The sequence below is a fragment of the Oncorhynchus mykiss genome, unplaced genomic scaffold (assembly GCF_013265735.2).
Source record: "Oncorhynchus mykiss isolate Arlee unplaced genomic scaffold, USDA_OmykA_1.1 un_scaffold_407, whole genome shotgun sequence".
Lineage (NCBI taxonomy): Eukaryota > Metazoa > Chordata > Actinopteri > Salmoniformes > Salmonidae > Oncorhynchus > Oncorhynchus mykiss.
In genome coordinates this window covers 42,501-57,750 of record NW_023493854.1, presented here as the reverse complement: position 1 = coordinate 57,750, position 15,250 = coordinate 42,501, and the positions used below count along the sequence as shown (strand labels likewise).

The following is a 15,250-nucleotide window of genomic DNA, read 5'->3' as shown; positions in this document are numbered from 1 at the left end:
CCCTGACAGAGAGAGGGCCGTAGTGGGGCACTCCCCTAGCGGGCTATATCAATAGAATGACGGGTAAAAGTATTTAAAACCCTTTTATAATTTTTGGGTTACCAGATGCACGTTTTCAATCACCAGGTGCACGGAGGAAAATGAGCATTTGCATCCATAGTCATGTTTTAAACCGTCCATAAAGCACTCTTGGCCGGCCCCGGCAGAGAGAGAAAGAGATGGTGAAAAAAAAAAAAAATCATCATCAGACCTTCCATAAATAATTCGGGCCGGCCCCCATTGCTAAAGGTCCGTAGTAGGGTGCGCCATAAGCGGACATGAATAGATGGAACACCGCTAACCGCATAGAGAACCGTGTTTTGGGTGACCAGGTGCACGTTTTCAATCACCAGTTGCACATTTTCAATCACCAGTTGCACGGAGGATTAATAGCAATCTGCATCCATCGCGATTTCTTAAAGTGTCTATAAAGCACTCAGGACGGGCCCGACCGAGACAGGGCCTTAGTGGGGTGCTCCCATAGCGGGCAACAATGAGAGGGGTGCCTTTAAATTCATTTTGAACCATATTTGAAATTTTGGGTTACCAGATGCACGTTTTCAATCACCAGTTGCACGGAGGATTAATAGCAATCTGCATCCATCGTGATTTCTTAAAGTGTGTAAAAAGCACCCAAGGACGGCCCTGACAGAGAGAGGGCCGTAGTGGGGCACTCCCCTAGCGGGCTATATCAATAGAATGACGGGTAAAAGTATTTAAAACCCTTTTATAATTTTTGGGTTACCAGATGCACGTTTTCAATCACCAGGTGCACGGAGGAAAATGAGCATTTGCATCCATAGTCATGTTTTAAACCGTCCATAAAGCACTCTTGGCCGGCCCCGGCAGAGAGAGAAAGAGATGGTGAAAAAAAAAAAAAATCATCATCAGACCTTCCATAAATAATTCGGGCCGGCCCCCATTGCTAAAGGTCCGTAGTAGGGTGCGCCATAAGCGGACATGAATAGATGGAACACCGCTAACCGCATAGAGAACCGTGTTTTGGGTGACCAGGTGCACGTTTTCAATCACCAGTTGCACATTTTCAATCACCAGTTGCACGGAGGATTAATAGCAATCTGCATCCATCGCGATTTCTTAAAGTGTCTATAAAGCACTCAGGACGGGCCCGACCGAGACAGGGCCTTAGTGGGGTGCTCCCATAGCGGGCAACAATGAGAGGGGTGCCTTTAAATTCATTTTGAACCATATTTGAAATTTTGGGTTACCAGATGCACGTTTTCAATCACCAGTTGCACGGAGGATTAATAGCAATCTGCATCCATCGTGATTTCTTAAAGTGTGTAAAAAGCACCCAAGGACGGCCCTGACAGAGAGAGGGCCGTAGTGGGGCACTCCCCTAGCGGGCTATATCAATAGAATGACGGGTAAAAGTATTTAAAACCCTTTTATAATTTTTGGGTTACCAGATGCACGTTTTCAATCACCAGGTGCACGGAGGAAAATGAGCATTTGCATCCATAGTCATGTTTTAAACCGTCCATAAAGCACTCTTGGCCGGCCCCGGCAGAGAGAGAAAGAGATGGTGAAAAAAAAAAAAATCATCATCAGACCTTCCATAAATAATTCGGGCCGGCCCCCATTGCTAAAGGTCCGTAGTAGGGTGCGCCATAAGCGGACATGAATAGATGGAACACCGCTAACCGCATAGAGAACCGTGTTTTGGGTGACCAGGTGCACGTTTTCAATCACCAGTTGCACATTTTCAATCACCAGTTGCACGGAGGATTAATAGCAATCTGCATCCATCGCGATTTCTTAAAGTGTCTATAAAGCACTCAGGACGGGCCCGACCGAGACAGGGCCTTAGTGGGGTGCTCCCATAGCGGGCAACAATGAGAGGGGTGCCTTTAAATTCATTTTGAACCATATTTGAAATTTTGGGTTACCAGATGCACGTTTTCAATCACCAGTTGCACGGAGGATTAATAGCAATCTGCATCCATCGTGATTTCTTAAAGTGTGTAAAAAGCACCCAAGGACGGCCCTGACAGAGAGAGGGCCGTAGTGGGGCACTCCCCTAGCGGGCTATATCAATAGAATGACGGGTAAAAGTATTTAAAACCCTTTTATAATTTTTGGGTTACCAGATGCACGTTTTCAATCACCAGGTGCACGGAGGAAAATGAGCATTTGCATCCATAGTCATGTTTTAAACCGTCCATAAAGCACTCTTGGCCGGCCCCGGCAGAGAGAGAAAGAGATGGTGAAAAAAAAAAAAATCATCATCAGACCTTCCATAAATAATTCGGGCCGGCCCCCATTGCTAAAGGTCCGTAGTAGGGTGCGCCATAAGCGGACATGAATAGATGGAACACCGCTAACCGCATAGAGAACCGTGTTTTGGGTGACCAGGTGCACGTTTTCAATCACCAGTTGCACATTTTCAATCACCAGTTGCACGGAGGATTAATAGCAATCTGCATCCATCGCGATTTCTTAAAGTGTCTATAAAGCACTCAGGACGGGCCCGACCGAGACAGGGCCTTAGTGGGGTGCTCCCATAGCGGGCAACAATGAGAGGGGTGCCTTTAAATTCATTTTGAACCATATTTGAAATTTTGGGTTACCAGATGCACGTTTTCAATCACCAGTTGCACGGAGGATTAATAGCAATCTGCATCCATCGTGATTTCTTAAAGTGTGTAAAAAGCACCCAAGGACGGCCCTGACAGAGAGAGGGCCGTAGTGGGGCACTCCCCTAGCGGGCTATATCAATAGAATGACGGGTAAAAGTATTTAAAACCCTTTTATAATTTTTGGGTTACCAGATGCACGTTTTCAATCACCAGGTGCACGGAGGAAAATGAGCATTTGCATCCATAGTCATGTTTTAAACCGTCCATAAAGCACTCTTGGCCGGCCCCGGCAGAGAGAGAAAGAGATGGTGAAAAAAAAAAAAATCATCATCAGACCTTCCATAAATAATTCGGGCCGGCCCCCATTGCTAAAGGTCCGTAGTAGGGTGCGCCATAAGCGGACATGAATAGATGGAACACCGCTAACCGCATAGAGAACCGTGTTTTGGGTGACCAGGTGCACGTTTTCAATCACCAGTTGCACATTTTCAATCACCAGTTGCACGGAGGATTAATAGCAATCTGCATCCATCGCGATTTCTTAAAGTGTCTATAAAGCACTCAGGACGGGCCCGACCGAGACAGGGCCTTAGTGGGGTGCTCCCATAGCGGGCAACAATGAGAGGGGTGCCTTTAAATTCATTTTGAACCATATTTGAAATTTTGGGTTACCAGATGCACGTTTTCAATCACCAGTTGCACGGAGGATTAATAGCAATCTGCATCCATCGTGATTTCTTAAAGTGTGTAAAAAGCACCCAAGGACGGCCCTGACAGAGAGAGGGCCGTAGTGGGGCACTCCCCTAGCGGGCTATATCAATAGAATGACGGGTAAAAGTATTTAAAACCCTTTTATAATTTTTGGGTTACCAGATGCACGTTTTCAATCACCAGGTGCACGGAGGAAAATGAGCATTTGCATCCATAGTCATGTTTTAAACCGTCCATAAAGCACTCTTGGCCGGCCCCGGCAGAGAGAGAAAGAGATGGTGAAAAAAAAAAAAAATCATCATCAGACCTTCCATAAATAATTCGGGCCGGCCCCCATTGCTAAAGGTCCGTAGTAGGGTGCGCCATAAGCGGACATGAATAGATGGAACACCGCTAACCGCATAGAGAACCGTGTTTTGGGTGACCAGGTGCACGTTTTCAATCACCAGTTGCACATTTTCAATCACCAGTTGCACGGAGGATTAATAGCAATCTGCATCCATCGCGATTTCTTAAAGTGTCTATAAAGCACTCAGGACGGGCCCGACCGAGACAGGGCCTTAGTGGGGTGCTCCCATAGCGGGCAACAATGAGAGGGGTGCCTTTAAATTCATTTTGAACCATATTTGAAATTTTGGGTTACCAGATGCACGTTTTCAATCACCAGTTGCACGGAGGATTAATAGCAATCTGCATCCATCGTGATTTCTTAAAGTGTGTAAAAAGCACCCAAGGACGGCCCTGACAGAGAGAGGGCCGTAGTGGGGCACTCCCCTAGCGGGCTATATCAATAGAATGACGGGTAAAAGTATTTAAAACCCTTTTATAATTTTTGGGTTACCAGATGCACGTTTTCAATCACCAGGTGCACGGAGGAAAATGAGCATTTGCATCCATAGTCATGTTTTAAACCGTCCATAAAGCACTCTTGGCCGGCCCCGGCAGAGAGAGAAAGAGATGGTGAAAAAAAAAAAAATCATCATCAGACCTTCCATAAATAATTCGGGCCGGCCCCCATTGCTAAAGGTCCGTAGTAGGGTGCGCCATAAGCGGACATGAATAGATGGAACACCGCTAACCGCATAGAGAACCGTGTTTTGGGTGACCAGGTGCACGTTTTCAATCACCAGTTGCACATTTTCAATCACCAGTTGCACGGAGGATTAATAGCAATCTGCATCCATCGCGATTTCTTAAAGTGTCTATAAAGCACTCAGGACGGGCCCGACCGAGACAGGGCCTTAGTGGGGTGCTCCCATAGCGGGCAACAATGAGAGGGGTGCCTTTAAATTCATTTTGAACCATATTTGAAATTTTGGGTTACCAGATGCACGTTTTCAATCACCAGTTGCACGGAGGATTAATAGCAATCTGCATCCATCGTGATTTCTTAAAGTGTGTAAAAAGCACCCAAGGACGGCCCTGACAGAGAGAGGGCCGTAGTGGGGCACTCCCCTAGCGGGCTATATCAATAGAATGACGGGTAAAAGTATTTAAACCCTTTTATAATTTTTGGGTTACCAGATGCACGTTTTCAATCACCAGGTGCACGGAGGAAAATGAGCATTTGCATCCATAGTCATGTTTTAAACCGTCCATAAAGCACTCTTGGCCGGCCCCGGCAGAGAGAGAAAGAGATGGTGAAAAAAAAAAAAAATCATCATCAGACCTTCCATAAATAATTCGGGCGGCCCCCATTGCTAAAGGTCCGTAGTAGGGTGCGCCATAAGCGGACATGAATAGATGGAACACCGCTAACCGCATAGAGAACCGTGTTTTGGGTGACCAGGTGCACGTTTTCAATCACCAGTTGCACATTTTCAATCACCAGTTGCACGGAGGATTAATAGCAATCTGCATCCATCGCGATTTCTTAAAGTGTCTATAAAGCACTCAGGACGGGCCCGACCGAGACAGGGCCTTAGTGGGGTGCTCCCATAGCGGGCAACAATGAGAGGGGTGCCTTTTAAATTCATTTTGAACCATATTTGAAATTTTGGGTTACCAGATGCACGTTTTCAATCACCAGTTGCACGGAGGATTAATAGCAATCTGCATCCATCGTGATTTCTTAAAGTGTGTAAAAAGCACCCAAGGACGGCCCTGACAGAGAGAGGGCCGTAGTGGGGCACTCCCCTAGCGGGCTATATCAATAGAATGACGGGTAAAAGTATTTAAAACCCTTTTATAATTTTTGGGTTACCAGATGCACGTTTTCAATCACCAGGTGCACGGAGGAAAATGAGCATTTGCATCCATAGTCATGTTTTAAACCGTCCATAAAGCACTCTTGGCCGGCCCCGGCAGAGAGAGAAAGAGATGGTGAAAAAAAAAAAATCATCATCAGACCTTCCATAAATAATTCGGGCCGGCCCCATTGCTAAAGGTCCGTAGTAGGGTGCGCCATAAGCGGACATGAATAGATGGAACACCGCTAACCGCATAGAGAACCGTGTTTTGGGTGACCAGGTGCACGTTTTCAATCACCAGTTGCACATTTTCAATCACCAGTTGCACGGAGGATTAATAGCAATCTGCATCCATCGCGATTTCTTAAAGTGTCTATAAAGCACTCAGGACGGGCCCGACCGAGACAGGGCCTTAGTGGGGTGCTCCCATAGCGGGCAACAATGAGAGGGGTGCCTTTAAATTCATTTTGAACCATATTTGAAATTTTGGGTACCAGATGCACGTTTTCAATCACCAGTTGCACGGAGGATTAATAGCAATCTGCATCCATCGTGATTTCTTAAAGTGTGTAAAAAGCACCCAAGGACGGCCCTGACAGAGAGAGGGCCGTAGTGGGGCACTCCCCTAGCGGGCTATATCAATAGAATGACGGGTAAAAGTATTTAAAACCCTTTTTATAATTTTTGGGTTACCAGATGCACGTTTTCAATCACCAGGTGCACGGAGGAAAATGAGCATTTGCATCCTATAGTCATGTTTTAAACCGTCCATAAAGCACTCTTGGCCGGCCCCGGCAGAGAGAGAAAGAGATGGTGAAAAAAAAAAAAAATCATCATCAGACCTTCCATAAATAATTCGGGCCGGCCCCCATTGCTAAAGGTCCGTAGTAGGGTGCGCCATAAGCGGACATGAATAGATGGAACACCGCTAACCGCATAGAGAACCGTGTTTTGGGTGACCAGGTGCACGTTTTCAATCACCAGTTGCACATTTTCAATCACCAGTTGCACGGAGGATTAATAGCAATCTGCATCCATCGCGATTTCTTAAGTGTCTATAAAGCACTCAGGACGGGCCCGACCGAGACAGGGCCTTAGTGGGGTGCTCCCATAGCGGGCAACAATGAGAGGGGTGCCTTTAAATTCATTTTGAACCATATTTGAAATTTTGGGTTACCAGATGCACGTTTTCAATCACCAGTTGCACGGAGGATTAATAGCAATCTGCATCCATCGTGATTCTTAAAGTGTGTAAAAAGCACCCAAGGACGGCCCTGACAGATGAGAGGGCCGTAGTGGGGCACTCCCCTAGCGGGCTATATCAATAGAATGACGGGTAAAAGTATTTTAAAACCCTTTTATAATTTTTTGGGTTACCAGATGCACGTTTTCAATCACCAGGTGCACGGAGGAAAATGAGCATTTGCATCCATAGTCATGTTTTAAACCGTCCATAAAGCACTCTTGGCCGGCCCCGGCAGAGAGAGAAAGAGATGGTGAAAAAAAAAAAAATCATCATCAGACCTTCCATAAATAATTCGGGCCGGCCCCCATTGCTAAAGGTCCGTAGTAGGGTGCGCCATAAGCGGACATGAATAGATGGAACACCGCTAACCGCATAGAGAACCGTGTTTTGGTGTGACCAGGTGCACGTTTTCAATCACCAGTTGCACATTTTCAATCACCAGTTGCACGGAGGATTAATAGCAATCTGCATCCATCGCGATTTCTTAAGTGTCTATAAAGCACTCAGGACGGGCCCGACCGAGACAGGGCCTTAGTGGGGTGCTCCCATAGCGGGCAACAATGAGAGGGGTGCCTTTAAATTCATTTTGAACATATTTGAATTTTGGGTTACCAGATGCACGTTTTCAATCACCAGTTGCACGGAGGATTAATAGCAATCTGCATCCATCGTGATTTCTTAAAGTGTGTAAAAAGCACCCAAGGACGGCCTGACAGAAGAGAGGGCCGTAGTGGGGCACTCCCCTAGCGGGCTATATCAATAGAATGACGGGTAAAAGTATTTAAAACCCTTTTATAATTTTTGGGTTACCAGATGCACGTTTTCAATCACCAGGTGCACGGCGGGAAAATGAGCATTTGCATCCATAGTCATGTTTTAAACCGTCCATAAAGCACTCTGGCCGGCCCCGGCAGAGAGAGAAAGAGATGGTGAAAAAAAAAAAAAATTCATCATCAAGACCTTCCATAAATAATTCGGGCCGGCCCCCATTGCTAAAGGTCCGTAGTAGGGTGCGCCATAAGCGGACATGAATAGATGGAACACCGCTAACCGCATAGAGAACCGTTGTTTTGGGTGACCAGGTGCACGTTTTCAATCACCAGTTGCACATTTTCAATCACCAGTTGCACGGAGGATTAATAGCAATCTGCATCATCGCGATTTCTTAAAGTGTCTAATAAAGCACTCAGGACGGGCCGACCGAGACAGGGCCTTAGTGGGGTGCTCCCATAGCGGGCAACAATGAGAGGGGTGCCTTTAAATTCATTTTGAACCATATTTGAAATGTTGGGTTACCAGATGCACGTTTTCAATCACCAGTTGCACGGAGGATTAATAGCAATCTGCATCCATCGTGATTTCTTAAAGTGGTGTAAAAAGCACCCAAGGACGGCCCTGACAGAGAGAGGGCCGTAGTGGGGCCATCACCCTAGCGGGCTATATCAATAGAATGACGGGTAAACGTATTTTAAAACCCTTTTTATAATTTTTTGGGTTACCAGATGCACGTTTTCAATCACCAGGTGCACGGAGGAAAATGAGCCATTTGCATCCATAGTCAGTTTTAAAACCGTCCATAAAGCACTCTGGCCGGCCCCGGCAGAGAGAGAAAGAGATGGTGAAAAAAAAAAAAATCATCATCAGACCTTCCATAAATAATTCGGGCCGGCCCCCATTGCTAAAGGTCCGTAGTAGGGTGCGCCATAAGCGGACATGAATAGATGGAACACCGCTAACCGCATAGAGACCGTGTTTTGGGTGACCAGGTGCACGTTTTTCAAATCACCAGTGCACATTTTCAATCACCAGTGCAGGAGGATAATAGCAATCTGCATCCATCGCGATTTCTTAAAGTGTCTATAACGCACTCAGGACGGGCCCGACCGAGACAGGGCCTTTAGTGGGGTGCTCCCATAGCGGGGCCACAATGAGAGGGGTGCCTTTAAATTCATTTTGAACCATATTTGAAATTTTGGGTTACCAGATGCACGTTTTCAATCACCAGTTGCACGGAGGATTAATAGCAATCTGCATCCATCGTGATTTCTTAAAGTGTGTAAAAAGCACCCAAGGACGGCCCTGACAGAGAGAGGGCCGTAGTGGGGCACTCCCTAGCGGGCTATATCAATAGAATGACGGGTAAAGTATTTAAAACCCTTTTATAATTTTTGGGTTACCAGATGCACGTTTTCAATCACCAGGTGCACGGAGGAAAATGAGCATTTGCATCCATAGTCATGTTTTAAACCGTCCATAAAGCACTCTTGGCCGGCCCCGGCAGAGAGAGAAAGAGATGGTGAAAAAAAAAAAAAATCATCATCAGACCTTCCATAAATAATTCGGGCCCGGCCCCCATTGCTAAAGGTCCGTAGTAGGGTGCGCCATAAGCGGACATGAATAGATGGAACACCGCTCAACCGCATAGAGAACCGTGTTTTGGGTGACCAGGTGCACGTTTTCAATCACCAGTTGCACATTTTCAATCACCAGTTGCACGGAGGATTAATAGCAATCTGCATCCATCGCGATTTCTTAAAGTGTCTATAAAGCACTCAGGACGGGCCCGACCGAGACAGGGGCCTTAGTGGGGTGCTCCATAGCGGGCAACAATGAGAGGGGTGCCTTTTAAATTCATTTTGAACATATTTGAAATTTTGGGTTACCAGATGCACGTTTTCAATCACCAGTTGCACGGAGGATTAATAGCAATCTGCATCCATCGTGATTTCTTAAAGTGTGTAAAAAGCACCCAAGGACGGCCCTGACAGAGAGAGGGCCGTAGTGGGGCACTCCCCTAGCGGGCTATATCAATAGAATGACGGGTAAAAGTATTTAAAACCCTTTTATAATTTTTGGGTTAACAGATGCACGTTTTCAATCACCAGGTGCACGGAGGAAAATGAGCATTTGCATCCATAGTCATGTTTTAAACCGTCCATAAAGCACTCTTGGCCGGCCCCGGCAGAGAGAGAAAGAGATGGTGAAAAAAAAAAAAAAATCATCATCAGACCTTCCATAAATAATTCGGGCCGGCCCCCCATTGCTAAAGGTCCGTAGTAGGGTGCGCCATAAGCGGACATGAATAGATGGAACACCGCTAACCGCATAGAGAACCGTGTTTTGGGTGACCAGGTGCACGTTTTCAATCACCAGTTGCACATTTTCAATCACCAGTTGCACGGAGGATTAATAGCAATCTGCATCTCATCGCGATTTCTTAAAGTGTCTATAAAGCACTCAGGACGGGCCCGACCGAGACAGGGCCTTAGTGGGGTGCTCCCATAGCGGGCAACAATGAGAGGGGGTGCCTTTAAATTCATTTTGAACCATATTTGAAATTTTGGGTTACCAGATGCACCGTTTTCAATCACCAGTTGCACGGAGGATTAATAGCAATCTGCATCCATCGTGATTTCTTAAAGTGTGTAAAAGCACCCAAGGACGGCCCTGACAGAGAGAGGGCCGTAGTGGGGCACTCCCCTAGCGGGCTATATCAATAGAATGACGGGTAAAAGTATTTAAAACCCTTTTATAATTTTGGGTTACCAGATGCACGTTTTCAATCACCAGGTGCACGGAGGAAAATGAGCATTTGCATCCATAGTCATGTTTTAAACCGTCCATAAAGCACCCAGGGCCGGCCCCGGCAGAGAGAGAAAAAGAGGGGAAAAAGTGTTGAAAAAAAAAAAAAATCATACCTTCCATAAATAATTCGGACCGGCCCCCATTGAAAAGGTCCGTAGTAGGGTGCATCATTATCGGACATGAATCTCGGGAACACCGCTAACCGCATAGAGAACCGTGTTTTGGGTTACCAGATGCACGTTTTCATCACCAGTTGCACGGAGAGAGAAAAAAAAATCATACCTTCCATAAATAATTCGGACCGGCCCCCATTGAAAAAGGTCCGTAGTAGGGTGCATCATTATCGGACATGAATCTCGGGAACACCGCTAACCGCATAGAGAACCGTGTTTTGGGTGACCAGTTGCACGTTTTCAATCACCAGTTGCACGGAGAAAAAAAAAGTAATCATACCTTCCATAAATAATTCAGGCCGTACCCCCATTGAAAAAGGTCCGTAGTAGGGTGCATCATTATCGGACATGTATATCTGTAACACCGGCAAGCGCATTGAGAACCGCATTTTTGGGTACCAGATGCACGTTTTCAATCACCAGGTGCACGGCTGTGAAAAAGTGGGACTCTGTCATTTTTTCGACCAATTTCTGTAATTTTCAAAAAAATGATTAAAAATACTTCCCGAAGGGCTAGAGGTCCCAAATTTCGTCTCATACCCTCTCTCGTGATGGGCAACAATTACATAATGTAAAAAAAAATTCGCATCCACAGGAACCTATGCATCCTGTGACATTCACTTTTTTTCCCAAAACTTGAAACACGATTTCCTATTAAAATGTTTTATACAAAAACGTTTTTAATTGAATGTAAATGCTCGTCTATTTATGCACTTTCGTGCAAAAAAACACCCATCAAGATCGGATGTGTACTTTTTGATTTATCACGTTTTTGTTGAATTTGACCCCCGATGGTGGGGGCGCACAGAAGCCCTGTGAGGTTCAGGGCTTCATCGATATTTGGCCTGTTTTGGATTACACACTCAGTGGGCGGTCGACCAGACAGGTACCGGCGCGATTTCAGAAACCTGGTTTTTGGCAACAGGACTTTCCATGTCCTAGAGAGACGGGGGTGGTGTCAAACTGCTCAGTCCGAATAGAAAATGAGTAACGGACAGTTTTGAGGGAAGTCAGACCCTCAGAACCATGGTACTTTGGACATTTTCCCGCCGGCGACCGATTTAGTGGTTTGACCAGACCCTTCGGCGCCCGATGTGTCCTAACTTTTGATCCACGTTGCCCAGCTTGGTGGTGGGAGGATATTGAGCCTTGTCCTGGGCAGGTGCTCTATCCCAGCTATCACCTTGTGGGTTTGGTTATCCCAATGACCATGGTTCTTGTCCAATGAAGGTGCCCGTCCCTTCGGCGACCGATTGGTTGGTTGTTTAGCCCTGGTGAGGGCTATCTCTCCCAGTCCAGTCCCACACTTGTTTCACGATGCGTCTCCATGGTTCTCCCCTGTTGTCCAGCCAGTTTGATTTCCTCTGACTGATTTTGCATTCGTTATTCCACCTGGGAGGGCCTCTATCGGCCGGCCTTTGGGCTGGTGTTTCTGATGGATGTTCCCTCCCGACCCAAGTGGATTTGCCTCTATCAGGGGAGCCCCTTTCGGAATCGGTTTACCCCGATTTCGATACGCTCCAGCTGCGCACCGTCGGTACGAGATCCAGCCGTACTGTTCACCAAGTGGTCCTACATTGGTGTTCCGGTGCGGGGAGTGGCATCACTCATGGCTGTCGAAGCATGTGGTGATGGTCATCCCGTAACGCATCGGCGCCAGAAACACGTATTCTCAAACCCTGTCTTAAACGTGGACCTACCCGGTTGACCCAAGTGGTCTGTCCAACCGAGGTTGTGGTTCCTTTTTGCCCAGTTGATGGCGTTCCGAATAGACCGCTCCAGCTAGACAAGATACCTCTCGAGCGGCGCCCAGGCACCTGTGGCTCCGGCATGGGCAGTTCAGGGCCTCCCGCTGGGCGCACGGTGGATTGCGCCAGGGCCTCCTCCCCTGACGGGATAGGACCGGTCCCTGGTTGTTCTTTTGCTTAGTGCGACCAGGTACAACATCTAAGTTGTGAGGATGGCTACCTGGTTGATCCTGCCAGTAGCATATGCTTGTCTCAAAGATTAAGCCATGCAAGTCTAAGTTACACACTGGGCCGGTACAGGTGAAACTGCGAATGGTCATTAAATCAGTTATGGTTCCTTTGATCGCTCCAACGTTACTTGGATAACTGTGGCAATTCTAGAGCTAATACATGCCAACGAGCGCTGACTCTCCGGGGATGCGTGCATTTATCAGATCCAAAACCCATGCGGGCCAATCTCGGTTGCCCCGGCCGCTTTGGTGACTCTAGATAACTTTCGAGCCGATCGCGCGCCCTTTGTGGCGTGGTGACGTCTTCATTCGAATGTCTGCCCTATCAACTTTCGATGGTACTTTCTGTGCCTACCATGGTGACCACGGGGTAACGGGGAATCAGGGTTCGATTCCGGAGAGGGAGCCTGAGAAACGGCTACCACATCCAAGGAAGGCAGCAGGCGCGCAAATTACCCACTCCCGACTCGGGGAGGTAGTGACGAAAACTAACAATACAGGACTCTTTTCGAGGCCCTGTAATTGGAATGAGTTACACTTTAAATCCTTTAACGATGATCCATTGGAGGGCAAGTCTGGTGCCAGCAGCCGCGGTAATTCCAGCTCCAATAGCGTATCTTAAAGTTGCTGCAGTTAAAAAGCTCGTAGTTGGATCTCGGGATCGAGCTGGCGGCTCCGCCGCGAGGCGTAGCTACCGCCTGTCCCAGCCCCTGCCTCTCGGCGCCCCCTCGATGCTCTTAACTGAGTGTCCCGCGGGGTCCGAAAGGTTTACTTTGAAAAAATTAGAGTGTTCAAAGCAGGCCCGGTCGCCTGAATACCGCAGCTAGGAATAATGGAATAGGACTCCGGTTCTATTTTGTGGGTTTTTTCTTCTGAACTGGGGCCATGATTAAGAGGGACGGCCGGGCGGATTCTATTGTGCCGCTAGAGGTGAAATTCTTGGACCGGCGCAAGACGGACGAAAGCGAAAGCATTTGCCAAGAATGTTTTCATAATCAAGAACGAAAGTCGGAGGTTTCGAAGCGATCAGATACGTCGTAGTTCCGACCATAAACGATGCCAACTAGCGATCCTGCGGCGTTATTCCCATGACCCGCCGGGCAGCGTCCGGGAAACCAAAGTCTTTGGGTTCCGGGGGAGTATGGTTGCCAAAGCTGAAACTTAAAGGAATGACGGAAGGGCACCACCAGGAGTGGAGCCTGCGGCTTAATTTGACTCAACACGGGAAACCTCACCCGGCCCGGACACGGAAAGGATTTGACAGATTGATAGCTCTTCTCGATTCTGTGGGTGGTGGTGCATGGCCGTTCTTAGTTGGTGGAGCGATTTGTCTGGTAATTCCGATAACGAACGAGGACTCCGCATGCCTAACTAGTTTATGCGGCCCCGAGCGGTCGGCGTCCAACTTTCTTAGAGGGACAAGTTGGCGTTCAGCCACACGAGATTGAGCAATAACAGGTCGTGATGCCCTTAGATGTCCGGGGCTGCACGCGCGCCACACTGAGCGGATCAGCGTGTGTCTACCCCCTTCGCCGAGAGGCGTGGGTAACCCGATGAACCCCACTCGTGATAGGGATTGGGGATTGCAATATTTCCCATGAACGAGGAATTCCAGTAAGCGCGGGTCATAAGCTCGCGTTTGATTAAGTCCCTGCCCTTTGTACACACCGCCCGTCGCTACTACCGATATGGATGGTTTAGTGAGGTCCTCGGATCGGCCCCGCTGAGGTCGGTCACGGCCCTGGCGGAGCGCCGAGAAGACGATCAAACTTGACTATCTAGAGGAAGTAAAAGTCGTAACAAGGTTTCCGTAGGTGAACCTGCGGAAGGATCATTAACGGGTTGCCAGCTGCCGGCATGGGGCTGAGCACCAAAAATCCAGCTATGCTGCGGGTTGGGTAGGGTAGGGGGCTCACGCCTCCCGCCTCTCCCTTCTCCCGGCGCGGGTGTCATCGGTCCTAGCCCGCTTCCCGCATCCCCCCTTTGCCTGGGATGTGCCCGACTGGCTCCATCCCCTTCCCCATTAGCCACGGCTGCATGACTCACCTATGGGCGGGTGGGAGAGGCCGCTACCGAAGGGGACTGGGGGTGTCCGGTGAACCGGGACTTCCCAAAATGGTCTAACATCTTATAAGCGGCTTGAGTATCGCCCAGTATCCTCGCGCGGCACTGGGAACCCAGTCAACTTCTCTGCGCCCCGGCGCAGGTGGGGTTTAATGTCTGCGCGGCTCCACCGGCGCTTCGGCGACGGCGCAGCGCAGCTCCCGGAAGCCTCCTATTCTTAAACCTTGTCTTTTGAACTATGGCCTGGCGCTCTGGTGAAGTGCGGGTGGGGGAAAGGAGGGTCACCTCCCAATCTCTGCCCAGCCACTGCTCTGCGTGCGATGAAAAACAAGAGTACAACTCTTAGCGGTGGATCACTCGGCTCGTGAGTCGATGAAGAACGCAGCTAGCTGCGAGAAACTAATGTGAATTGCAGGACACATTGATCATTGACACTTCGAACGCACTTTGCGGCCCCAGGTTCCTCCTGGGGGCTACGCCTGTCTGAGGGTTCGCTTTGTCATCAATCGGAACCTCCGGGTTTCCGCAGCTGGGGCAGTCGCAGGCGGCCACCGTGCAGCCTTCGTCCCCCTAAGTTCAGACCAGGACGGCTCGGTGGGATGGTTTGAGGATGAGCTTTGGCTCTACCTCCTGTCCCCCGTGCGCTCTTCCTTTCCCTTCTCGCT

General features: G+C 48.3%; 1 non-coding gene across 1 annotated transcript; it reads left to right on the top strand.

The window, feature by feature from the left end:
• The first annotated feature begins 14,922 nt into the window (after positions 1-14,922).
• On the top strand, positions 14,923-15,078 carry LOC118955848. The gene has a single exon (XR_005045630.1). It is a non-coding gene; the product is annotated as a 5.8S ribosomal RNA (ribosomal RNA).
• Positions 15,079-15,250: the final 172 nt, after the last annotated feature.